This window comes from Trachypithecus francoisi, unplaced genomic scaffold, assembly GCF_009764315.1.
Source record: "Trachypithecus francoisi isolate TF-2019V2 unplaced genomic scaffold, Tfra_2.0 Lachesis_group13, whole genome shotgun sequence".
Classification (NCBI taxonomy): Eukaryota; Metazoa; Chordata; class Mammalia; order Primates; family Cercopithecidae; genus Trachypithecus; species Trachypithecus francoisi.
In genome coordinates, this window is record NW_022681458.1 from 83,027,518 (window position 1) to 83,053,561 (window position 26,044).

The 26,044-nt window shown below is 40.0% G+C and overlaps 1 protein-coding gene and 1 long non-coding RNA gene across 16 annotated transcripts in view; one reads left to right on the top strand and one right to left on the bottom strand.

Moving 5' to 3' along the window:
* The window catches only part of MARCHF7 (membrane associated ring-CH-type finger 7), a 64,632-nt gene extending 63,196 nt beyond the window's left edge, over positions 1 to 1,436 (bottom strand). For 8 of the 10 annotated variants that reach the window (XR_004441751.1, XR_004441750.1, XR_004441749.1 and 5 more), the window contains exon 1: positions 1,232 to 1,436. The gene's annotated coding sequence lies outside the window, so the exon portion shown is untranslated. The remainder of the gene's footprint in view (positions 1 to 1,231) is intronic. The other 2 variants (XM_033231342.1, XM_033231344.1) reach the window with 2 other exon arrangements.
* Positions 1,433 to 20,791, top strand: LOC117094964. 6 transcript variants are annotated; one of them, XR_004441755.1, is made up of 4 exons: positions 1,443 to 1,579; positions 2,997 to 3,174; positions 10,426 to 10,544; positions 19,306 to 20,791. It is a non-coding gene; the product is annotated as an uncharacterized LOC117094964 (long non-coding RNA). The 6 variants fall into 6 exon arrangements; XR_004441754.1 differs by lacking the exon at positions 19,306 to 20,791 and adding an exon at positions 15,255 to 15,307; XR_004441753.1 differs by lacking the exon at positions 10,426 to 10,544 and having other exon boundaries at positions 1,433 to 1,964; positions 19,306 to 19,409.
* The last annotated feature ends 5,253 nt before the right edge of the window (positions 20,792 to 26,044 follow it).

Here is a 26,044-nt window from a genome sequence, read left to right on the forward strand (position 1 = left end):
CACACCACCTCAGCAAATTTATCCTCTCTAGAAATGAACTGCCATGTTTCTGAGACAATCTCATGAACATAAACAACTACGGCAAAAATCAAGACTCAAACCCAGGTCTTCTGAGTCTGGTGCTACTGCCTCATGCACCAGTCCTGTCTCCCGAAATGCTATAGAGCTGTTAAATAAAAATATTATACTGACCTCATTTCTCAAACAAACTTTTTGCTACCTCAAGAAAAAGATCTAGTTACACTACATGTGTTCCTTCTTAATAATTGTACACTATTGGATTTTTAAATCGAAAATTCATCTTTAACCCTACATCTTGGTTCTGGACAGAAACGTGGAGATTTAAAATAATACGCAACCAGAAAAATATCTAATCAATCGTACAAAATAGGGGAAAAAACCTCGCCAAATTCAGTTTTGACACATTTAACTAATAATACCAAACAACATTAGTCGTGACGAATTTATTACCTAGATAGAGACTTTCCCAATATATTTACTTTGGTACTTGGGAAAAAGTATTAAGTGCAGCATTTTGGGGTGAGTGGGTGGACACATTCATCTTCAATACGCAGTTTCACCAAAATGAGGGAGTTTCCTACTACCAGCGCCTTCCATATTTTTACTTCTTAGGCCAACAGGTCCATTTTTAATACAAACACCTACTTTGAGTTGCAGAACCCACAATTCACCACAACACAAAAACAACTCTCAGGGCGTCACGATATTCAAAAACTGACGTTACCAATAAGACAATCTTGGCCGCATCTAAGGCGCTGCCGAAGTCACTTAGACTCGAGGCCGGGCTGGCCGAGCCGGAGCCCTGCCCACCTTTGCCCCGCGCTCACCCGCGAGCTCACGCGCGACGCCCGCGGCCCCCAGGGCTCCGAGGACCCCCCCACCCCCCCGCCCCGCGGCCCAAGGGGAGGCCGCCCCGCGCCAAAAGAGGGCTCAGGCCTCTTCCCCTCACCCACCACACGTTCCTGAGGAAGACACACTATCTGTCCCCTCCACCCGCCACAAACTCCACCATCCGACAAAAGGCCCCTGGCAGAGGAGGCCTGTGGAGTGACCCCCTTCGCACCGGTGGCCCCGGACCAAGCTCCTCCACCTCATCCTGAGAGGAAGCGGCCTCCGCGTCCCCAGGCCTCTTCGTTTCCTCCCCTCCCCCACTCGCGGCCTGGTCCCGAACTAGCTCCCGGGACGAAGAACGAACTCCGCAGCTCATTACCCCGGCTCCTGAGCCGGCACTGACCAGTGCGCGTCCTGCTCGCAGCGACCCGCACCGCCGCCTTCCTCCTTGGAGTTCTAGGCCTGTAACTGAGGAAAAGCAGTCCGCAGCGAAGCACAATGGCGCCCGCCCCTCTCCCGGATCCGGCGCAGAACCAGCCGCCACCGTTAAGTGCCCCTCCCTGCTCCTCCTCCCCCCACTTCGCGGACTTCCTGGCTTCTCGCGAGAGTGGCGGAGCTGAGGAGACTGAGAGCTGCCGGAGGGCTGGAGGTACCCCACCGCGGGGTGGTGCTCTGACTGCGGGAACCGTTGAAGAGCTGCCCCCGGGGAGTCAGCGAGGCGCCACTGGTAAGCGGCAGCGGCTGGCTGGCTGGCGTACCGGCAGCTGGGCTGGCGAGTGTGCGGGCGTCGGGCGCTGGAGGCCCGGCTCTGGGTGGCTGTCCCCGCCCGGCTAGCGTCTCAGAGCCAGCCCCTTCCCTCCCGGGCGCCGGGTCCCCGCCCACAGGCCAACCTGCAGGGCCCCGTGCTCGAAATAACGCCCAGTTCGTTGGCTTTTTTTTCTTTTTCTGGCGCTTGGTAAGTGGCGCACTGAATGTTGAATTGAATCAAGCACTGCCTTTTCCGACCTACCCTTCCCTGCTTGCTTCCCTGCCTTCCCTGTGTGATCTGACTGCAAGCTCTTTCCCTTAAGAGTTGGAGCCTGTTTGTCCAACCTTGTGATAATTTCCTTGTGGTAAGTAAATCTTGGTGATGGTGATCATGTAGTTTAAAATCGTGATAGTAACCTTTAATAGCTTAGCCATCGATTTTGCAGTAAACAAATTCACCTATTTAGAAAGAGGGAGGAAAATTGTGAGGTGAATGGTCTGGTGAATATTAGATGAAACTTTCAAAGAACTGTAAATGTGGCAAACTAAGATGTAAATGAGTACTTATTTCCAATAAATAAAAGGAAATAGTTTAGGGAAAAGCTACATCTAAATATGTGGAAATATTTGGATGATATGTTGATTTGGAATAATGAATCAAAAGTTCTTTAAGGGAAAAGATCAGTTATTGAAACTTGGAAGAATACTGAAAGGCACTTGGTTTTTTTTAAAGCCCTATTTTGTTAGGGTATTAAAAGCTATCCTTTGGATCCAAATAATTCCAATAAATGAAACACAGTGTTTCTATGTATTTGTCATCACATCAGAAGGGAATGGAGTATCAATCACTATCCTTATTTTACTGTCCTGGGGACAAACGACTGTACATGTTTCACTATGATAAATTCTAAAATACTATAAATTTTAAAGATTTAAAGTTTAGTATTTTAAGTTGGCATGTAAGTGCCAATCTAACTTTTAGGATATGAAATGAAAATAAGCATCTGGTATGGAGTAAAGTGAACAGAGATTACTTTTGAGGAAATTAATTTACCCTTTAAAGAAAAATAATTTTTTTCCAGCCTGTTCGAGTCCCCCTGCATTATTGTGTTTATAGATACAGGGATGTATACACCCTGAAGAACCAGACTATATGGATTCAAATTCCAGCCCTGCCTCTTACTACCTTTGTTATCTCAAGCAATTCCTTAATCTTGCGAAACCTAGGTTTCCTGTAAAACGGGATTAATAACAGCACCCATGCCCTATAGGGTTGTTTAGATGAGATAATGCGTCAGTTCCTGAAACACAGTAAGCATTCCATAATTGTAAGCTATTACATTCCATGTCTAAACTACCAATAATATTTTCTCTTTCTGTGACTTAATATTACATAGGTCCCTTAGACATCTTCTCAAGATTATACTAAGAGAAATGACTGCACCCTCTTCCTGAGTTATGGCAGTCAGACCTGGCAGTGGTAACTACTCTACAGAACTCCCAAACCTGGCAAGGATGGTGCAGATTGTGGCAGATTATGGCTTTGTCTCCACCCAGCACTGATGATATTATGAAGTGAGTATGACACCAATTTCATAGGCTAAACAGAACTTCTGATTTTTTATTAGTGCTAGTAAATAAAGACCACTGATGAATATGTTTTTATTATTTAAGAATGGTTATTGTGTTTCTTTTTAATGTACTCTCTCTGATTTTAGCATTCAGGTAATTATCGTGAGTGATAATTATTGAGATTTTGCTACGGTAAAGACATTTTGCAGCCGGGCGTGATGGCTCACGCCTGTAATCCCAACACTTTGGGAGGCCAAGGTGGGTGGATCATGAGGTCAGGAGATAGAGACCATCCTGGCTAACATGGTGAAACCCTGTCTCTACTAAAAATACAAAAAATTAGCCGGGTGTGGTGGCAGGCACCTATAGTCCCCCCTACTTGGGAGGCTGAGGCAGGAGAATCGCTCGAACCCAAGAGGCGGAAGTTGCAGTGAGCCGAGATCACACCACTGTACTCCAGCCTGAGTGGCAGAGTGAAACTCCATCTCAAAAAAAAAAAAAAAAAGACATTTTGCTAGGAACTATGGATGTGAATAGGTAAAACATGGTCATGGAAAATGACCATAGTTTCTTAACTAAAAATCATTACAAAGTGATTTGACAGGCAAGTGTTTGAAGTCAGAACTGTTCCAGACAATCTAGACACCATGTTTGCCTTTTATCCACAGAGTTCTCCCACTTGACCTTTCCTTGCTAAACTTTTTATCCTTTATGATTGACTCTGACGTACCTTTCTGTATCTAAATATCTTTGTTCACCACTTGCCCTCACCACTCATCTTAGTTTTCATTTTTGAACTTGGCTTCTTCTCTAAGTTAGCATCTTACTGACTATTACTAATTTTTCCCCTATTATTTTATAAACTTGTCTGTCATTTACCCATGGTCATTCAGCCCTTTACTCTTAGGTTTTGAGTATTTCTTCCGCCTGATAGCTTGGAATGCTCGTTCAGATACTGAATTTCAAAGTTCTTGTTTTCCCCTCTTTTATTCATCCCACAACCTAACTTTCTAAAAAGCTTCTCTTTGGTAAGGGCAGTTGTAGAGATATCCTTTACTTTGCATAAATGGTGGTACATTGAAAAGATGTGGTTACATTTGCCTTTTGCAAATCATATAATTTTATTGATACATAGTATTTTTATATATTTATGGGGTACATGGGATATTTTGTTACATACATAGAATGTGTAATGATCAAGTCAAGGTATTTAGGATAACCATCATCTAGAGCATTTATGACTTCTATGTTGGTAGTATTTCAAGTCTTCCCTTCTAGCTATTTTGAAATAATACAATATGATGTTGTTAACCATAGTCACTATACTATCAAACATTAGAACTTACTCCTTTTATCCAACTTTATATTTGTACCCATTAACCATCTTCTTTTTGTCCCCACCCCCCACCACACACATAACCTTCGCAGCCTCTGGTAACTATCGTTCTACTGTCTACCTGCCTGAGAATAACTTGTTCAGGTGATCCGCCTACCTCGGCCTCCCAGTGTGCTGATTACAGGCGTCAGCCACCATGCCTGGCCGAGGATCCCTGCTTCTTTTTTTTTTTTATTTTTTTATCCAGCCCAAAATGTCATGAGGACTTCTAAGGGATATATTACTTAAAGGTCCATTGTTTTAAGTCTTTGATGTAAGGAATTCCTTTCATAACAAAAATAATAAACTCTTGATTTAGTGCCTTTATACATTTTTATTTTCCCCACATCAAGTTTTATTTAAAGTTGCCACATTTAATACATGAATATCCAAAACATTCTGTTGGTTGATTTCTGCTGGATTAGCATCAAAAGCTTTCAATTCTCCAAGCCAATATTTAAAAGAATATAGAGGCGAGATGTAGTGGTTCAAGCCTATAATCCTAGGACTTTGAGAGGCTGAGTCAGGAGGATGCTTGAGACCAGCTTGGGCAACAAAGCAAGGCCCCATCTCTACAAAAAAATTTTAAAAATTAGCCTTGTGTGCATTGGTGCATGCCTGTAATCCCAGCTACTTGGGAGGCTGAGGAAGGAGGATTGCTTGAACCCAGGAAGTTGAGGCTTGCAGTGAGCGGTGATCATGTCACTGCATTCAGGCTTGGGTGACAGACTCTGTCTCTAAATAAATAAATAAATAAATAAAAGGATATTAAAACACATAAAGAGAGTACTATCTTGAAACCCTCTCTGAGAAATCTCTCTTACATCTAAGCTTACAGTCTAGATCTCACTGCTTCTAGAAAGATCATTCCTGCTTTTAGTTGCTCTAGAATATCTGGCCTCACCAGGAATAATCCCTAATTTGTGGAACACTTGGAATTCAAACCTTGCACACTGTCTGAAATATATAGAATGCTTAAGAAAAGCAGATACATTTTATTCATGTTTTTAAGTACATGAGTCCTCATTCCATTTCTCAGGCTGGAGTGCATGGTAGTACCATCATAGTTCACTGCAGCCTCAAACTTCTAGGCTAAAGCTGTCCTCCTGCCTCAGCCTCCTGAGTGGCTGTGACTACAGGTGTGCCACCACTGTGTGGGGCTAGTTGTTTTTAAATTTTTTGCTGCCCAGGCTGGTCCTGAATTCCAAGCCTCAAGTGATCCTCCCTCCCCAGCCTCCCAAAGTGCTGGAATTACAGGCATCAGTACCACATCCAGTTAACAGCTATATTTTATTTTATTTTATTTATTTATTTATTTTGGAGACAGAGTCTCACTCTTGTCTCCCAGGCTGGAATGCAGTGGCTCAATCTCGGCTCACTGCAGCCTCTGCCTCCCAGGTTCAAGCAGTTCTCCTGCCTCAGCCTCCCGAGTAACTCAGATTACAGGCGCCTGCCATCATGCCAGGCTAATTTTTCTATTTTTAGTAGAGATGGGGTTTCACCATGTTGGCCAGACTGGTCTCAAACTCCTGACCTAAGGTGATCCTCCCAAAGTGCTTGGCCTCCCAAAGTGCTGGGATTACAGGCATGAGCCACCGCACCCGGCCAACAGCTATACTTTATTATTGTTTTTAATAGAGATGAGGTCTCAGTATGTTGCTCAGGGTGGTCTTGAACTCCTGGCCTCTCATGATCCTCCTGCCTTGGCCTCCCAAAGTGCTGTGATTATAGGTGTGATCCACCATGCCCAGCCTTATTTTTTTATTATTGATAAAACCAGGAGTTGGAAAACTGTGGTAAACGGGCCAAATGTAGCCCACTACCTGTTATTTTAAATACTTTTATTGGAACACAGGCATGCCCGTTAGATTATGTATTGTCTGTTGTTGCATATTATACAGTAGGGTTCTCCAGAGAAACAGAACGATAGTATACAATACATTATCTGTCTGTGAAGATGTTTATTTTAAGGAATTAGCTCACGTAATTGTGGAAGCTGACAAGTTTGAAATTTGTAGGGCAGGTTCACAGGCTGGAAACTAAGACCAGAGTTGATGCTGCATTCTTAAGGCAGGATTTCTTTTCTAGGAAACTTCAGTTTTTGCTCTTAAGGCTGATTGGATGAGTCCCATCAACATTATCAAGAGTAATCTCTTTAAAGTCTACAGATTATATTGGCCGGGCGCGGTGGCTCAAGCCTGTAATCCCAGCACTTTGGGAGGCCGAGACGGGCGGATCACGAGGTCAGGAGATCGAGACCATCCTGGCTAACACGGTGAAACCCCGTCTCTACTAAAAAATACAAAAAAAATTAGCCGGGCGAGGTGGCGGGCGCCTGTAGTCCCAGCTACTCAGGAGGCTGAGGCAGGAGAATGGCGTGAACCCGGGAGGTGGAGCTTGCAGTGAGCTGAGATCCGGCCACTGCACTCCAGCCTGGGCGGCAGAGCCAGACTCCGTCTCAAAAAAAAAAAAAAAAAAAAAAAAAAAAGTCTACAGATTATAGCTATTAACCACTTCTACAAAATACCTTCACAGCAGCCCAGATTAATGCTACTTAAGTAACTGGGTACTCTAGCCTTGCCAAGCTGTCATATAAAATTAACCATCACAGTTTAACTGCTTTCATCCTACAATGACAATAGTTTAGTAGTTGTGACAGAGATGGTATGACTTAGAAATCCTAAAATATTTAGTACAGAAAGTTTGCTGACCTCTGGAGTAGACCATAAAACCAAATTGAACTAACCTCTGTGCCTGTAATAGAGTTCAGCCAAATGTGCACGTGCGCGTGCATGTGCGCACACACACACACACACACACACAGACACACACGAACTTCAGAATTATAATAATCAAAGACTATGCTTGGCCTCCATGACCACTTCAGATTACATTTTTTTGAGATTGGAAGCAGAAGGGGATACTGATATAAATTGCTTGAGCATTCCTTCTGCCAAGTTAGGCAGCATCCTGTTTTATCTTAAATTGTTTTTTTTTTTTTTTTTTTTTTTTTTTTTTTTGAGACGGAGTCTTGCGCTGTCGCCCGGGCTGGAGTGCAGTGGCCGGATCTCAGCTCACTGCAAGCTCCGCCTCCTGGGTTTACGCCATTCTCCTGCCTCAGCCTCCGGAGTAGCTGGGACTACAGGCGCCCGCCACTTCGCCCGGCTAGTTTTTTGTATTTTTAGTAGAGACGGGGTTTCACCGTGTTAGCCAGGATGGTCTCGATCTCCTGACCTCGTGATCCGCCCGTCTCGGCCTCCCAAAGTGCTGGGATTACAGGCTTGAGCCACCGCGCCCGGCCTTAAATTTTTTTTCATGTCCACATATGTGTACAATTTTATAAAAAGCTTTGTATGTGATTGTATCATACCTACTATTTTAGTGTAGTCCTTCTCTTTTCCGTTTTTCACCTTTTCCTTGCCTTTTTCTTTTCCTTTTTAATTTGGCTCTTCTGCCTCTATCTACTACTGCACAAACATCCTTTGCAGCTCATGTTGACGAACTACTATGTATCTTCCCACCTTATTTTCTGCATGGTCACACAATCATAAAAGAGTGTGTGTGTGTGTGTGTGTGTGTGTGTGTGTCATATATGTTTACAGAAATACTGGTATTGATGGAGTTTTTTTTTTACCATTTATAAAATGAAATCAAATTTAAGCATGCATCTTCATCTAAGTTTTTTCATTCTATAGTACCTTTTCTCTAAATCCCTATTGATATTTAGTTGTTTAGCCTTTGCTTTTGATTTGTAATAGATATTATCACTATGCTGCTTTCACAGTGTTTTTTTTCATTTCTATTGATTTTACATGTATTTTTTGCCATAGATAGGTTTATATGGTAAAATGTGTCAATGATTTCTTGAATAAGTTATAGGTTTCCAGTTTGGCTTAAAAAATCTTACTTATCCCTTGATATTATCATGAAGCATCCTACATATTCCAGATCGTGCTTAATTATTCTCAATTGATCTCTTACATCTTAAAAAATATCATTTTTGGCCGGGCGCGGTGGCTCAAGCCTGTAATCCCAGCACTTTGGGAGGCCGAGACGGGCGGATCACGAGGTCAGGAGATCGAGACCATCCTGGCTAACACGGTGAAACCCCGTCTCTACTAAAAATACAAAAACTAGCCGGGCGAGGTGGCGGGCGCCTGTAGTCCCAGCTGCTCGGGAGGCTGAGGCAGGAGAATGGCGTAAACCCGGGAGGCGGAGCTTGCAGTGAGCTGAGATCCGGCCACTGCACTCCAGTCTGGGCGACAGAGCGAGACTCCGCCTCAAAAAAAAAAAAAATATCATTTTTGTATATGGAATAAGGTAATAGGATCTAATTTTATTTTATTCTCAGTAGATAGCCAGGTGTGCCAGTAGCATTCCTAAATAATCCATTCTTTTCTCTGTAATTAGAAAGACCACCTTTGTCATATATTGAATTTTTAAATTTATGCTGAATATGCTTCTGGGTTTTCTATTCTGAAAACTAAACTATTCAGAACTATAAATGTTAAACTACTCAGAAAACGAAATATTGTTTACCTATCTTTTGAATCTTTCTCATTTATTAATACTGTTCTGTTTTTCTGTCACCTACTTGTTCATTTATAAGAAGTGGTAACTAGGCTAGACGTGGTAGCTCACACCTATAATCCCAGCACTTTGGGAGGCTAAGGTGGGCAGACCACTTGAGCCTGGAGTTTAAGACCAGCCTGGGCTACACAGTGACACCCCATCTCTACAAAAAAATAAAAAAATTAGCCAGACGTGAGGCACACACCTGTAGTCAAATCTACTTAGGGGGCTTAGGCAGGAGAATTGCTTGAGCCGAGGAGGCAAAAGTTTCTGTGAGCTGAGATTGTGCCACTGCACCCCAGCCTGGCATCCTGGGCGACAGAGCAAGACCTTGTCTCCAAAAACAAAACAAAACAAAAAAGACTGGATGAGACTGGGAGCGATGGCTCACGCCTATAATCCTAGTACTTTGGGAGGCCGAGGCGGGTGGATCACGAGGACAGGAGATCGAGACCATCCTGGCTAACATGGTAAAACCCCGTCTCTGTTAAAAATACAAAAAATTATCTGGGCGTGGTGGCAGGTGCCTGTAGTCCCAGCTACTTGGGAGGCTGAGGCAGGAGAATGGCAAGAACCCAGGAGATGGAGCTTGCAGTGAGCCGAGAATGCACCACTGCACTCCAGCCTGGGCAATGGAGCAAGATCCGTCTCAAAAAATAAATAAATAAATAAATAAGTAAAGGCCAGACGTGGTGGCTCACGCCTATAATCCCAGCACTTGGGGAAGCTGAGGCGGGTGGATCACCTGAATTCAGGAGTTTGAGACCAGCCTGGCCAACATATTGAAACCCATCTCTACTAAAAATCTGAAATTAGCTGGGCGTGGTGGTGCACACCTGTAATCTTAGCTACTCGGGAGGCCGAGGCAGGAGAATCACTTGAACCTGGGAGGTGGAGGTTGCAGTGAGCCGAGATCGTGCCTTTGCACTCCAGCCTGGGCAACAAGAGCGAAACTCCATCTCAAAAATAAAGAAAAAAAAGAGAGAGCGAGTGAGAGAGGAAGGGAGGGAGGGAGGAAGGAAGGAAATGGTAACTGTGTCCTCCAGAATCACCCAATACACCTAACTGATTTTGCATTATACAGTGTATGTTATACAACCAGCATGCCTAGGAATGATGTTAACTTATTTTTCCCACTATTCCTGTTTCACTTTCTTAGCAGTTGGATAAAGCCATTGAATACATATACTCCAGTTATTTAGAAACACCTCATCTGTACTTTTGCATATTAATAATTTAAAAACTATATACATACAACATATGTACTACTTAACTAGTTTCTCAAATAACCCTATTTTTTATCCCAGAGTTCATTCTAAGTTTCTCACCATGGAGCTTCAATGCTCTTGACAGCAAGCATGCCATTTATACCAAGGACAGTATAGAAGAAATCCTGCATATTTTTCTGTTACATCATCATAAAATGGTATGGGAGTGGTAACACACTTAAAATATTTATCTTATATTTATGTTTGTAAGTCTTAACTTTAGCATGGCACATAAGCATGTTGGTGGTAATGGTTGATTGTTGTGGTTTGAATATTGTTATCTTTGAAGCTGAGACCTCTGCACTTTTCAAATTTTTCTTTCTTTCTTTTTTTTTTTTTTGAGACAGGGTCTTGTTTTGTTGCCCAGGCTGGAGTACAGTGGCATGATCACTACTCACTCTAGCCTGGACCTCCTGGGCTCAAGAGAGCCTATCACCTCAGCCTTCCAAGTAGCTGGGACTACAGACTGACTTTTGTATTTTCTTTAGTGACAGGGTTTCGCTATGTTGCCAAGGCTGGTCTTGACCTCCAGGGAAGTCAAGCAATCTGCTCACTTCAGCCTTCCAAAGTGCTGGGATTACAGGCGCAAGCCACCACACCTGGCCCAAAATTGAATTTTAATTATGTTTTTAGAGGCTATGTAACTCAGCACTTTTTTTGTTTGTTTGCATAGGATTAATTTTGCCTACATTTGTGGGAAAGCTTTTTCTTTTGCAGGGGCGGGGGGTGGATGTGATTATTTCATTGTTTTAAAGTCCATTTATTAAGGTATTTTTTAAACTTATGTTCATCACAAATAGTTACTTAAATGGAAAGTTTTGGCTGGGCGCAGCGGCTCACGCCTATAATCTCAGCACTTTGGGAGGCTGAGGCGGACAGATTACTTGAGGTCAGGAGTTCAAGACCAGCCTGGCCAACATGGTGAAATCCTATCTCTACTAAAACAAAATACAAAAATTAGCTGGGTATGGTGGCAGGAGCCTATAATCCAAGCTACTTGGAAATCTGAGGCAGGGAGAATTGCTTGAACCCAGGAAGTGGAGGTTGTAGTAAGTAGAGATTGCACCACTGCACTCTAGCCTGGGCAACAGAGTGAGACTCCATCTCAAAAAAATAAAGTTTTTTTAAAATTTGAGACAGAGTCTCACTCTGTAGCCCAGGCTGGAGTGCAGTGGCGCAATCTCTGCTCACTGCAAGCTCCTCCTCCCGGGTTCATGCCATTCTCCTGCCTCAGCCTCCCTCCCGAGTAGCTGGGACTACAGGCGCCTGCCACCACGCCTAGCTAATTTTTTGTGTTTTTAGTAGAGACGAGGTTTCACTGTGTTAGCGAGGATGGTCTCGATCTCCTGACCTCGTGATCTGCTCGCCTCAGCCTCCCAAAGTGCTGGGATTACAGGTGTGAGCCACTGCACCCGGCCAAAAGAAAGAAAGTTTTAAACACGTTTTTGCATACTGGGATCCTAAGATAGGAATGAAAATGTAAAAAACCATTTTAATGAATATTTTATTTCCTTGTAAGCCCTGTAACAGTTTTATAAACATAATGATATGACTGTTTTGCATTAGGCTTCACTTTCTTGTGTTAATAACCAAATACTTTCCGGATCAATCTATTTTGTTATTACCGATAATCAAATTAGAGGACTATTAAAATAAAAAATTTTTTGTAAAGTTTTATGTCAAGACTTTAATGGGATGTATTAATAAGTCATTAATTAAATGGTAGCATTAAAAATTAATTGGGCAGATGAAAATCTGTCTTTTCAAAGTCTGGGTAAAGAATTTTTAAGTTAAATTTTAATAATTCTTGATAATATCCAGAAATGAAAACAGCTAGTGTTTACTCTTGTCTGTGCTTAGAAGAAAGCTACATAGACATGATTACCATTAATTCTGATTAAAAGAAAAATGTATAGAAAGAACTAAAAATATGATAACACTTTGCTTTTTAATCAACCAAAATGGGAGAAAAACAACTCTTACACATTGAATAGAAGCTTTTACATCTTGCTTAGAAGTTTTTGGTTTTTGCTAGCAGAACCAACTGTAGAATTTAAACTTTGTCAGAACAAAATTAGCACAGATATGTAATGAAAAAATCTACAAAAATCAAGGTAAATGTGGATATAAAATAGAAAATGGCCAGGCACAGTGGCTCATGTCTATAATTCCAGCACTTTGGGAGGCTGAGGCAGGCAATTCTGAGGTCAGGAGTTCAAGACCAGCCTGGCCAACATGGTGAAACTCTTTCTCTACTAAAAATACAAAAATTAGCTGGGCATGATGGTGTGCGCCTGTAGTCCTTCGTACTCAGGAGGCTAAGGCAGGAGAATTACTGGAACTTGGGAGGTGGAGGTTGCAGTGAGCCAAGATCACGCCACTGCACTCCATCCTGGGCGACAGAGCAAGACTGTTTCAAAAAATATATACATACAAAATATATAATGTATTATAAAATATATTGTGTTATAAAAATATACGATATAAAACATTAAAATATATTATAAAATGTACATTATGTATTATATATACATAAGTAAGACTAAAATATGAAGTCAAATTTTAAAACTACAAATATGACTTAAAAATACATCATACATTTTTAATTAGGTGTAACAGAACATTTCCCTCTTTTCCCTGAATTTTTTTAAAGTTTGAATTTAGCATCCATCAATCCATAGAGATGAGTAAGTTTCCTCTATTTAAAAAAAAAGAAATGATATAGACCCTCAATGCTTAAGAATGAGACGATATGCTCTTATTAAAAATCAAGAAATACATTAGAGTAGCCTTCATTATTATTTACAGAAATTAATGAGAAGAGGAAAAATAAAAAAAAGAACAGGTTCTGTTTGTGTCTGTAACACTTTATTTTAAAATTCTTGCTTGAAATCGTATGTACAAATTGTATTTTACAATAAATGTGTCTTTTTAGTGACATTGATGTTTCATTTATAGAATATATTAAAACTTTTTATTGCCATTGATTAGAAATAAATTTTATTCTGTAGTTTTTATGGGAGACCAAGCATTCTTCTATTTAGTACAGTAAAATGAAATTTTGTAATATTTTTCTTTAATGAAAAATGTGTTTGCCAATTAAATTTGCTCTAATGTTAAGCATGATTAAATTACGTATTTAATCTGTGTAACAACTAGGAATTTAATACAAAGTTTACTTGAACATCTTTCTCTCATAAAAACGAGATATCACTCTGAAATTGAGAAATTATTTGTCTTGCCCATTAGTGTAAAAAGATTCTACTAAATGGAACTTAAGTTAGATAGAATTCATCTGCGTGTTCCACATCCTTGGATTCAACCAACCATCTATCAATAAATATCGAGGAAAAAAGCAATAAGAAACAACAATACAGGGCAGGACATGGTGGCTCACGCCTGTAATCCCAACACTTTGGGTGGGCGGATCACGAGGTCAGGAGTTTGAGACCAGTCTGGCCAATATGGTGAAACCCCCTCTCTACAAAAAAATATAAAAGTCAGCCGGAGGCCGGGCGCAGTGACTCAAGCCTATAATCCCAGCACTTTGGGAGGCCGAGACGGGCAGATCACGAGGTCAGGAGATTGAGACGATCCTGGCCAACATGGTGAAACCCCGTCTCTACTAACAAAAAAGACAAAAAACTAGCCGGGTGAGGTGGCGGGCGCCTGTAGTCCCAGCTACTCGGGAGGCTGAGGCAGGAGAATGGCGTAAACCCGGGAGGCGGAGCTTGCAGTGAGCTGAGATCCGGCCACTGCACTCCAGCCTGGGCGACCGAGCGAGACTCCGTCTCAAAAAAAAAAAAAAAAAAAAAAAGTCAGCTGTGGCGTACGCCTGTAGTCCCAGCTACTCGACAGGCTGAGGCAGAAGAATCACTGGAACCCTGGAGGCGGAGGTTGCAGTGAGCTGAGATCACGCCACTGCACTCCTGCCTGGGCGATGGGGGCAAAACTCTTGTCTCAAAAACAAGCAAACAAACAAAAAACAGTAATAAAAAATAATACAAATTAAGAAGCAGTATAACAACTTTTACATAGCATTTACATTGTATTAGATATTATAAGTAATCTAGAGATGATTTAAAGTATACAGGAGGATTACGTAGGTTATATACACATAGTACACCATTTTATATAGGAGACTTGAGCATTCATAGATTTTGATATCCACTGGAGGTCGTGGAACTACTTCCCCCCTATAATAAGGGACAACTGTAATTGTTTTGTAAATTCTAAGTCTGCTATTAGTGAAGTTCTGTGGTCTGAATGTCCTCCATAATTCTTAAATAGTATTATAATACTACCAATATGATAGTTAAGAGCTGCAGCACTTGTGAGGTGATTGAGTCATAAGGGCAGAGCCTTCATGGATGGGATTAGGGCCCTTGAAAAAGGGCTTGAGGGGAGTGGGTTCACTGTCTTTTCTGTCATGTTAGGAGACAACATACCTCTTCTCTAGAGGAAGCAGCAACAAAATGCTGTCTTGAAAGCAGAGAGTAGCTCTTACCAGATACCAGTCCAACTGGCACCTTGATGTTGGACTTCCCAGACTCCAGAACATTGCAGATAAGCAGCATAGATAAATAAAATTCTAGGAGTTGTGAGTTGATAAAATTCATCGTAATTAAGAGTGAATAAAATATATTGTAGGTTTTGTGGATGTGGCTTTACAACTGGGCCCAGAAAAGGGTGGGATTCAGGTGGGTAGAAAGAAGTAAGAAGCAACATTAGGAGTGACTGATTAATCAAAGTGCTGAGGCAAAATATTGAACAGCATTTTTCCACTGATTTATTGTAAGCTCTATGAAGAATAAACTTTGAAAATTCATTTAGTTTCTAACCCCAGCTCTTTTTTTTTTCCCTCTAAGAGACAGGATCTTGCTCTGTCGCCTAGGCTGGAGTCCAGTGGTGTGATCATAGTTCACTGCAACCTCAAACTCCTGGACTCGAGTGATCCTCCTGACTCAGCTTCCTAAGTACCTAGGACTACAGGCGTGCACCACCACACTCAGCTCATTTTTTAGAAAAAGATGGGGTCTCACTGTGTTGCCCAGGCTTGTCTCAAACTCCTGGCCTAAAATAATCCTCTCATCTTGGCCTCCCCAAGTGTTGGGATTATAAGCTTGAGCCACTGTGCCTGACCCTGGAGCTTTTTAATAAGTGTTGATGTGCTTGGACCAACCTAAATATTGATTTTCTATACAATCCAAAAACTTCCAAGGAAAGTATATCACAATTTTACAGGGGAGGTTGAGACTGTCCTCAGTTGTATGTTCTGAGCCCCACTGAGGATACTGGGTATGTCGGCTACTACCCTATATTCCTTGCTCTGTTACCACATGCTACTTCTGATATCCAGGATTACCAGAAGACAGTTCTTGCAAGCTATAGGCACTCAATAAATGTTGAAGTAATGAGCAGACACGTTGCTGTAGTTTTTTGTGTTTTAAATTGCTTAAAGAAGTGAAGTAGTAATTATCTGGTACTAATATGTTTTGGACAGATAGAGTAAATACTGTCTTGTTGCTAAAAAATGTTCAGTTCAAGTTACTATTCAATTATGTGAGAAATATTTATAACTATTAGAAATTTTAAAATTATTATTGCTTTGGTTAAAATTATAAAATGAATAGTCAGATTTTTAACTCCTAAGAAGCATTGAGAAAAAAGCTTTGATTTAGGGGATTATTAAAGTCAGCTCACTATTTTATAAAAATATGAGAAAGGCTAAACATTCTTAATACATGAAGTAGCAGTACATATTAAAATATTTTTATATTGAGAAAAAGTAGGCAGTTTGCAATACTATATAATATATAGTACTTACTAGAAAGGGCTAAACATTCTCTTTTTTTTTTTTTTTTTTTTGTGGAAAGGTGGGGGACAGGGTCTTGCTCTGTTGCCCAGGCTGGAGTGCAATGGTGCAGTCACAGCTCACTGCAGCCTCAAACTCCTGGGCTCAAGTCATCTGAGTAACTGGGACCATAGGTGCGTGCTACCATGCCCAGCTAATTTTTTATTTTTTGTAGAGATGGGGTCTTGCTATATTGCCCCGGCTGGTGTCAAACTCATGGACTCAAGCAATCCTCCCACCTCAGCATCCCAAAGTGTTGGGATTACAGGCATGAGTCACTATGCTTGGCCTAGTAAAATATTTTTATACTAAGTAGAGAGAGTAGATTTGTGGAAAACTCTTAAACTTGTAAGGTACTGCAATGAAACTTCTAGCATTGGTGATTAGCATGCTAATATGTACTGGGCAAATTTATAATTGTTAGTAATTTGCAATGGAGTCTTTTCATTCTGATACTCAAAGTATTTTACAAACACTAAACCTTTCAAAAAATCTCTAATAATAGGTATTGTTAAATTAATCACATATTTCATATGAAAAAACAAAAGCTGAGGGAGGCAAAGTTACTTACCTAAGATCACATAGTATTTAACTGATGGAACCTGAGTAGTTCCAAATTTCCGCTACTCAACTTTAACCCCCATATAAAATAAGATCAGTGTAATGCTAAGAAATAATATTGTACCTCCAAGAATAAACTTGGCAATAAAAATATTATCATGGCAGTTTAAAGAGATGTCTTTATTAAAATGAGTATTCCAAGGTAAAATCCTCTAAGTATAAATATATGTAAGATATTTATATTTAAGAAGTTAGTGATTTCATTCAATATTTTGTTTTTAATATCATGATCATTAAGTTACATAGATTCTCTTCTGGTAAGCAAGGTGCAAAAAAAGCCAAAATTGATATAGACTGTGATTCAAATACTGTTTTCATATAGCCAGGGTAATAAACTACTTATTTATTGAATTTGACTGTTTAAATATAAAAATGATTGTCCTAGTGGAGAGAGCCCCTAAACAAAAGCAAGTAGCTCCTTTTGCATAAAAGACTTTTACATTATTTTGTATTTTAGTGAACAGTGTTTTTTTCTGTTGTAATTTCTGATATCACATAATTTATGAATTGTTTGTTATGGTAGGAGTATAGTATCTTTTGGAAGAATTTATCTTAGTATATATTAACCAATGAGTCAATTAAGATTAGCCAATTTCAATATTATCCTTAAGCAGTATTACCATTGCAATACTAGAATAGACATATCCCAGACCATTAAAAACCTGACAATTCTTTATCCAGAAAAAACAAGCAGACAAAATATTTACAAAACTATTAAAAGATTGACTGGGGAACTAAAGTAATGGCAAATGCATTACTCTGAAAATCCTCACACATCCTCCGAAAAACTATAAAGATGAACACATAAAACTACACATAACCAGGCTGGACACAGTGACTCACACCTGTAATCCCAGCACTTTGGGAGGCCGAGGTGAGTGGATCATCTGAGGTCAGGAGTTCAAGACCAGCCTGACCAATATGGTGAAATCCTATCTCTACAAAAATACAACAATTAGCCAAGCATGGTGGCATGCGCCTGTAGTCACAGCTACTTGGGAGACTGAGGCAGGAGAATCACTTGAACCTCGGAGGCAGAGGTTGCAGTGAGCCGAGCACTACTGCACTCCAGCCTGGGTGACAGAGCAAGACTCCGTCTGAAAAAAAAAAACTACACATAACCATATGTTAATATTAGAATGCAGAGAATGTTCCAACTTCAAATTATCTGTAAGTAGAAAAATACATACTAAGTCCTAGCCAGCCATTATTCATGCCTTTGTACAAGCTGTGGTGAAAAGCAAGGGTGATCTGGGAAAAACTGCAGAGGAGAAGAAAAGCTAGTGACAGGCTTAAGATATTCATCTAAAGACATTTCCAGAAGAATTTCCTCCTAAGAAGTACTGATAGATCAGAGGAGCCTACAGGGAAGGGACTTACAAGTATATATGGGACTCAAAAAGGTAGTTTTGGAAAGGCACTCATTAGGGGAGAAGAGGGTAAAAAAGGAAGAGTTGAACTGAAAACTAAACAGTTAAGAAAAATAGAAGGGGAAAATTTAGGATCCTGCAAGACAGAAAAATATTTTTTAATTGGAGGACAGATCTCACACTGCCTTGCCCCCAAATCCAACTAATGAAGAAACCATACTTTACTAAAAGCAGAAGTCATTTTTAAACTAGGAATCTTGTAAACTATTTCAAACAGCCAGTCCTGTTCATAGAAAAAAAGTGACAGGACCTTTAACTATATAAATAATTTTGAAAGAAAATAGAAAATGAAGGTAAAATAATAGGAAATGAGGTTCATTTAATGAAAATACCTATAACCCCCTCCTAAGAAACACAGGCATAAAGATAGATATATAGACTAGGTGTGGTGGCTCATACTTGTAATCCCAGCACTTTGGGAGGCCGAGGCTGGGGAATCACATGAGGTCAAGAGTTCAAGACCAGTCTGACCAGCATGATGAAACCCTGTCTCTACTAAAACAAATGAAAACAAAAAAACTCAGCCAGGCATGGTGGCATGCGTGTCTGTATTCCTAGCTACTCAGGAGGCTGTGACAGGAGAATCACTTGAACCCTGGAGGCAGAGGTTGCAATCAGCCAAGATCACGCCACTGCACTCAAGCCTGGGCAACAGAGTGAGACTCCGTCTCAAAAAAAAAAAAAAAAAAAAAAGATATGTAGATCAATAGAATAGAACTGAGACTTTATAACTAGACCCTTATATTTATGGTCAATTCATTTTCTTCAAGAATGCCAAGATAATTCAATGGGGGAAGAAAAACCTCTCTAACAAATTATGCTGGGATAAATGGAAATTGACATGCAGAGAATGAAGTTGGACTGCTACCTCACACCATGCACAAAAATTCATTTAAAATGGATTAAAGATCTAGCTTTAAGTACTAAAACTGTACAACTTGTAGAAAAAATTGTAATGTGAATATTACATGTAAGTATTCTTGACCTCGGACTTACTAGTGGTTTTTTTTTTAGATATGACACCTTCAAGTATAAGCAACCAAAGAAAACTAGATAAATTGGACCTCAAAGTAAAACAAACAAAAACCTTTTGCTTCAAAGGATACCATCAAGCAGGTGAAAAGACAATACATAGAATGTGAGAAAAAGGTTGTAAATCCTATATATGACAAGGCACCTGTATCCAGAATAAAGAACCTCTTAAAACTCAACAATAAAAACACAAATAATCTAATTGTAAAATAGGTTACAATTATTGTAAAATTGGCAAAGGATTTAAATAGGTATTTTTCTAAAGAAGATATAAAAATAGCCAATAAATGCATAAAAAATAGACAATAAATGTATGCTCAGCCTCCGCAGTCATTAGGGAAATGTAAATCAAAACCACAAGGGAAATATTTCTTCACACACACTAGTATGGCTACAATAAAAAAGTAACAAATGTTGATGAGGATATAGAAAATTGGTACCTTCATATATTGCTGGTAGGAATGGAAAATGGCACAGCTATTTCAGAAAGCAGTTTAGCAGTCCTCAAAAGTTTAATTATAGTTACCATATGACTCAGCAATATCATTACTAACTATATACTAAGGAGGACTGAAAACACATGTCACAACCCTATACCCAAATGTTCATATCATAATAGCCAAAATGTGGAAACAACCCAAATGTGCAACAATGGATGAATGGATAAACAAAATGTGGTATATCCATCCAGTGGAATATTATTTAGCCTTAAAAAGGAATGAAGTTCTGCTGCATGCTGCAACATGGATGAACCTTGAAAACATTATCATTAGATATGGGAGCCAAACATAGAGGGTCACATATTGTATTATTCCATTTATATCAATGTCCAGAATAGGCAAATCCATAGAGCTAGAAAACAGATAAGTGGTTCCCAGGTACTGGGAAAGGCAGGAGGTAGGAGTGACTGCTAACGAGTATAGGGTTTCTTTTTGAGGTGATGAAAATGTACTGCAACTAGATAGTGGTATTTGTTTTATGAGCTTGTGAATATACTAAAAGCCACTGGATTATATATTTTATGTATTTGTTTGCTAGGGCTATCATAACAAATAATACTACAGGCTGGTGGCTTGAGCAACAGAAATGTATTTTCTCACCGTATGGAGTCTAGAAGTCCACAGTCAAAATGTCTAAAGGGTTGTTTTCATTCTCAGGCCTCTTTCTTGGCTTGTAAATGGCTAACTTCCCTGTGGCCTCACATGATCACCCCTTGGTCTGTGTGTTGTCTGTGTCCTAACCTCCTCTTATAAGGACACCAGTCATATTGAATTAGGACATACATGACATTTTACCTTACTTGTCTCTTTAAGGGTCCCGTCTCCAAATACAATCACATTCTGAGGTAGTGGAGGTGTTAGGACTTCTACACATGAATTTAGTTGGGGAGGGAGACACAACACTTTAAAACATATGGGTGAATTTTATGATATGTAAATTATGCTTCAATTTTGAAAAATATAAGAACCTACTTTTCTTTTTTTTTATTTTTTTTATTTTTTTATTTTTTATTTATTTATTTATTTTTATTATACTTTAAGTTCTAGGGTACATGTGCATGACGTTTATATCATGTATAACTCCCCAATGCAATCCCTCCCTCCTCCCCCCTCCCCATGATAGGCCCCAGTGTGTGATGTTCCCCTTCCCGAGTCCAAGTGATCTCATTGTTCAGTTCCCACCTATGAGTGAGAACATGCGGTGTTTGGTTTTCTCTCTTGTGATAGTTTGCTAAGAATGATGGTTTCCAGCTGCATCCATGTCCCTACAAAGGACGCAAACTCATCCTTTTTGATGGCTGCATAGTATTCCATGGTGTATATGTGCCACATTTTCTTAATCCAGTCTGTCACAGATGGACATTTGGGTTGATTCCAAGTCTTTGCTATTGTGAATAGTGCCGCAATAAACATACGTGTGCATGTGTCTTTGTAGTAGAGTAATTTATAATCCTTTGGGTATATCCCCAGTAGTGGGATGGCTGGGTCATATGGTACATCTAGTTCTAGATCCTTGAGGAATCGCCATACTGTTTTCCATAATGGTTGAACTAGTTTACAATCCCACCAACAGTGTAAAAGTGTTCCTATTCTCCACATCCTCTCCAACACCTGTTGTTTCCTGACTTCTTAATGATTGCCATTCTAACTGGTGTGAGATGGTATCTCATTGTGGTTTTGATTTGCATTTCTCTGATGGTGAGTGATGATGAGCATTTTTTCATGTGTCTGTTGGCTGTATGGATGTCTTCTTTTGAGAAATGTCTGTTCATATCCTTTGCCCACTTTTTGATGGGGTTGTTTTTTTTTCTTGTATATTTGTTTGAGTTCTTTGTAGATTCTGGATATTAGCCCTTTGTCAGATGAGTAGGTTGCAAAAATTTTCTCCCATTCTGTAGGTTGCCTGTTCACTCTGATGGTAGTTTCTTTAGCTGTGCAAAAGCTCTTTAGTTTAATTAGATCCCATGTGTCAATTTTTGCTTTTGCTGCCGTTGCTTTTGGTGTTTTAGACATGAAGTCCTTGCCCATGCCTATGTCCTGAATGGTACTACCTAGATTTTCTTCTAGGGTTTTTATGGTATTAGGTCTAACATTTAAGTCTCTAATCCATCTTGAATTAATTTTCGTATAAGGGGTAAGGAAAGGATCCAGTTTCAGCTTTCTACTTATGGCTAGCCAATTTTCCCAGCACCATTTATTAAATAGGGAATCCTTTCCCCATTTCTTGTTTCTCTCAGGTTTGTCAAAGATCAGATGGCTGTAGATGTGTGGTATTATTTCTGAGGACTCTGTTCTGTTCCATTGGTCTATATCTCTGTTGTGGTACCAGTACCATGCTGTTTTGGTTACTGTAGCCTTGTAGTATAGTTTGAAGTCAGGTAGCGTGACGCCTCCAGCTTTGTCCTTTTGACTTAGGATTGTCTTGGCAATGCGGGCTCTTTTTGGTTCCATATGAACTTTAAAGCATTTTTTTCCAATTCTGTGAAGAAAGTCATTGGTAGCTTGATGGGGATGGCATTGAATCTATAAATAACCTTGGGCAGTATGGCCATTTTCACGATTTGATTCTTCCTATCCATGAGCATGGTATGTTCTTCCATTTGTTTGTGTCCTCTTTGATTTCACTGAGCAGTGGTTGTAGTTCTCCTTGAAGAGGTCCTTTACATCCCTTGTAAGCTGGATTCCTAGGTATTTTATTCTCTTTGAAGCAATTGTGAATGGAAGTTCATTCCTGATTTGGCTCTCTGCTTGTCTGTTACTGGTGTATAAGATGCTTGTGATTTTTGCACATTAATTTTGTATCCTGAGACTTTGCTGAAGTTGCTTATCAGCTTAAGGAGATTTTGGGCTGAGACAATGGGGTTTTCTAAATATACAATCATGTCATCTGCAAACAGGGACAATTTGACTTCTTCTTTTCCTAACTGGATACCCTTGATTTCTTTCTCTTGCCTGATTGCCCTAGCCAGAACTTCCAACACTATGTTGAATAGGAGTGGTGAGAGAGGGCATCCCTGTCTTGTGCCAGTTTTCAAAGGGAATTTTTCCAGTTTTTGCCCATTCAGTATGATATTAGCTGTGGGTTTGTCATAAATAGCTCTTATTATTTTGAGGTACGTTCCATCAATACCGAATTTATTGAGCATTTTTAGCATAAAGGCTGTTGAATTTTGTCAAAAGCCTTTTCTGCATCTATTGAGATAATCATGTGGTTCTTGTCTTTGGTTCTGTTTATATGCTGGATTACGTTTATTGATTTGCGAATGTTGAACCAGCCTTGCATCCCAGGGAAAGCCCACTTGATCATGGTGGATAAGCTTTTTGATGTGCTGCTGAATCCGGTTTGCCAGTATTTTATTGAGGATTTTTGCATCGATGTTCATCAGGGATATTGGTCTAAAATTCTCTTTTTTTGTTGTGTCTCTGCCAGGCTTTGGTATCAGGATGATGTTGGCCTCATAAAAAGAGTTAGGGAGGATTCCCTCTTTTTCTATTGATTGAATAGTTTCAGAAGGAATGGTACCAGCTCCTCCTTGTACCTCTGGTAGAATTCAGCTGTGAATCCATCTGGTCCTGGACTTTTTTTGGTGGGTAGGCTATTAATTGTTGCCTCAATTTCAGAGCCTGCTATTGGTCTATTCAGGGATTCAACTTCTTCCTGGTTTAGTCTTGGGAGAGTGTAAGTGTCCAGGAAATTATCCATTTCTTCTAGATTTTCTAGTTGATTTGCGTAGAGGCATTTATAGTATTCTCTGATGGTAGTTTGTATTTCTGTGGGGTCGGTAGTGATATCCCCTTTATCATTTTTTATTGCGTCTATTTGATTCCTCTCTCTTTTCTTCTTTATTAGTTTAGCTAGCGGTCTGTCAATTTTGTTGATCTTTTCAAAAAACCAACTCCTGGATTCATTGATTTTTTTGGAGGGTTTTTTGTGTCTCTATCTCCTTCAGTTCTGCTCTGATCGTAGTTATTTCTTGCCTTCTGCTAGCTTTTGAATGTGTTTGCTCTTGCCTCTCTAGTTCTTTTAATTGTGATGTTAGAGTGTCAATTTTAGATCTCTCCTGCTTTCTCTTGTGGGCATTTAGTGCTATAAATTTCCCTCTACACACTGCTTTAAATGTGTCCCAGATTCTGGTATGTTGTATCTTTGTTCTCATTGGTTTCAAAGAACATCTTTATTTCTGCTTTCATTTCGTTATGTACCCAGTAGTCATTCAGGAGCAGGTTGTTCAGTTTCCATGTAGTTGAGCGGTTTGGATTGAGTTTCTTAGTCCTGAGTTCTAGTTTGATTGCACTGTGGTCTGAGAGACAGTTTGTTATAATTTCTGTTCTTGTACATTTGCTGAGGAGTGCTTTACTTCCAATTATGTGGTCAATTTTGGAATAAGTGCGATGTGGTGCTGAGAAGAATGTATATTCTGTTGATTTGGGGTGGAGAGTTCTATAGATGTCTATTAGGTCCGCTTGGTGCAGAGATGAGTTCAATTCCTGGATATCCTTGTTAACTTTCTGTCTCGTTGATCTGTCTAATGTTGACAGTGGAGTGTTGAAGTCTCCCATTATGATTGTATGGGAGTCTAAGTCTCTTTGTAGGTCTCTAAGGACTTGCTTTATGAATCTGGGTGCTCCTGTATTGGGTGCATAGATATTTAGGAGAGTTAGCTCTTCCTGTTGAATTGCTCCCTTTACCATTATGTAATGGCCTTCTTTGTCTCTTTTGATCTTTGATGGTTTAAAGTCTGTTTTATCAGAGACTAGGATTGCAACCCCTGCTTTTTTTTGTTCTCCATTTGCTTGGTAGATCTTCCTCCATCCCTTTATTTTGAGCCTATGTATGTCTCTGCATGTGAGATGGGTCTCCTGAATACAGCAGACTGATGAGTCTTGACTCTTGATCCAGTTTGCCAGTCTGTGTCTTTTAATTGGAGCATTTAGTCCATTGACATTTAAGGTTAATATTGTTATGTGTGAACTTGATCCTGTCATTATGATCTTAACTGGTTATTTTGCTCGTTAGTTGATGCAGTTTCTTCCTAGCCTCGATGGTCTTTACATTTTGGCATGTTTTTGCAATGGCTGGTACCGGTTGTTCCTTTCCATGTTTGGGGCTTCCTTCAGGGTCACTTGTAAGGCAGGCCTGGTGGTGACAAAATCTCTAAGCATTTGCTTCTCTGTAAAGGATTTTATTTCTCCTTCACTGATGAAACTTAGTTTGGCTGGATATGAAATTCTGGGTTGAAAATTCTTTTCTTTAAGAACGTTGAATATTGGCCCCCACTCTCTTCCGGCTTGTAGAGTTTCTGCCGAGAGGTCTGCTGTTATTCTGATGGGCTTCCCTTTGTGGGTAACCCGACCTTTCTCTCTGGCTGCCCTTAAGATTTTTTCCTTCATTTCAACTTTGGTGAATCTGGCAATTATGTGTCTTGGAGTTGCTCTTCTGAAGGAGTATCTTTGTGGCGTTCTCTGTATTTCCTGAATTTGAATGTTGGCCTGCCCTACTAGGTTGGGGAAGTTCTCCTGGATGATATCCTGAAGAGTGTTTTCCAACTTGGTTCCATTTTCCCCCTCACTTTCAGGCACCCCAATCAGACGTAGATTTGGTCTTTTTACATAATCCCATACTTCTTGCAGGCTTTGTTCATTTCTTTTTCTTCTTTTTTCTTTTGGTTTCTCTTCTCGCTTCATTTCATTCATTTGATCCTCAATCGCTGATACTCTTTCTTCCAGTTGATCGAGTCAGTTACTGAAGCTTGTGCATTCAGACCAACAGACAGTCTTTCTGACTGTCAGACGGAAAACTATCAAACAGGAAGGACACCTATACCAAAACCCCATCAGTAGGTCACCATCATCAAAGACCAGAGACAGATAAAACCACAAAGACGGGGAAGAAGCAGGGCAGAAAAGCTGGAAATTCAAAAAATAAGAGCGCATCTCCCCCTGCAAAGGAGCGAAGCCCATCGCCAGCAACGGATCAAAGCTGGTCAGAGAATGACTTTGATGAGATGAGAGAAGAAGGCTTCAGTCCATCAAACCTCTCAGAGCTAAAGGAGGAATTACGTACCCAGCACAAAGAAACTAAAAATCTTGAAAAAAAAAGTGGAAGAATTGACAGCTAGACTAATTAATGCAGAGAAGATCATAAACGAAATGACAGAGATGAGAACCATGACACGAGAAGAACCTACTTTTCTTTCCAAATAAGTTTGAAAACTTAAATG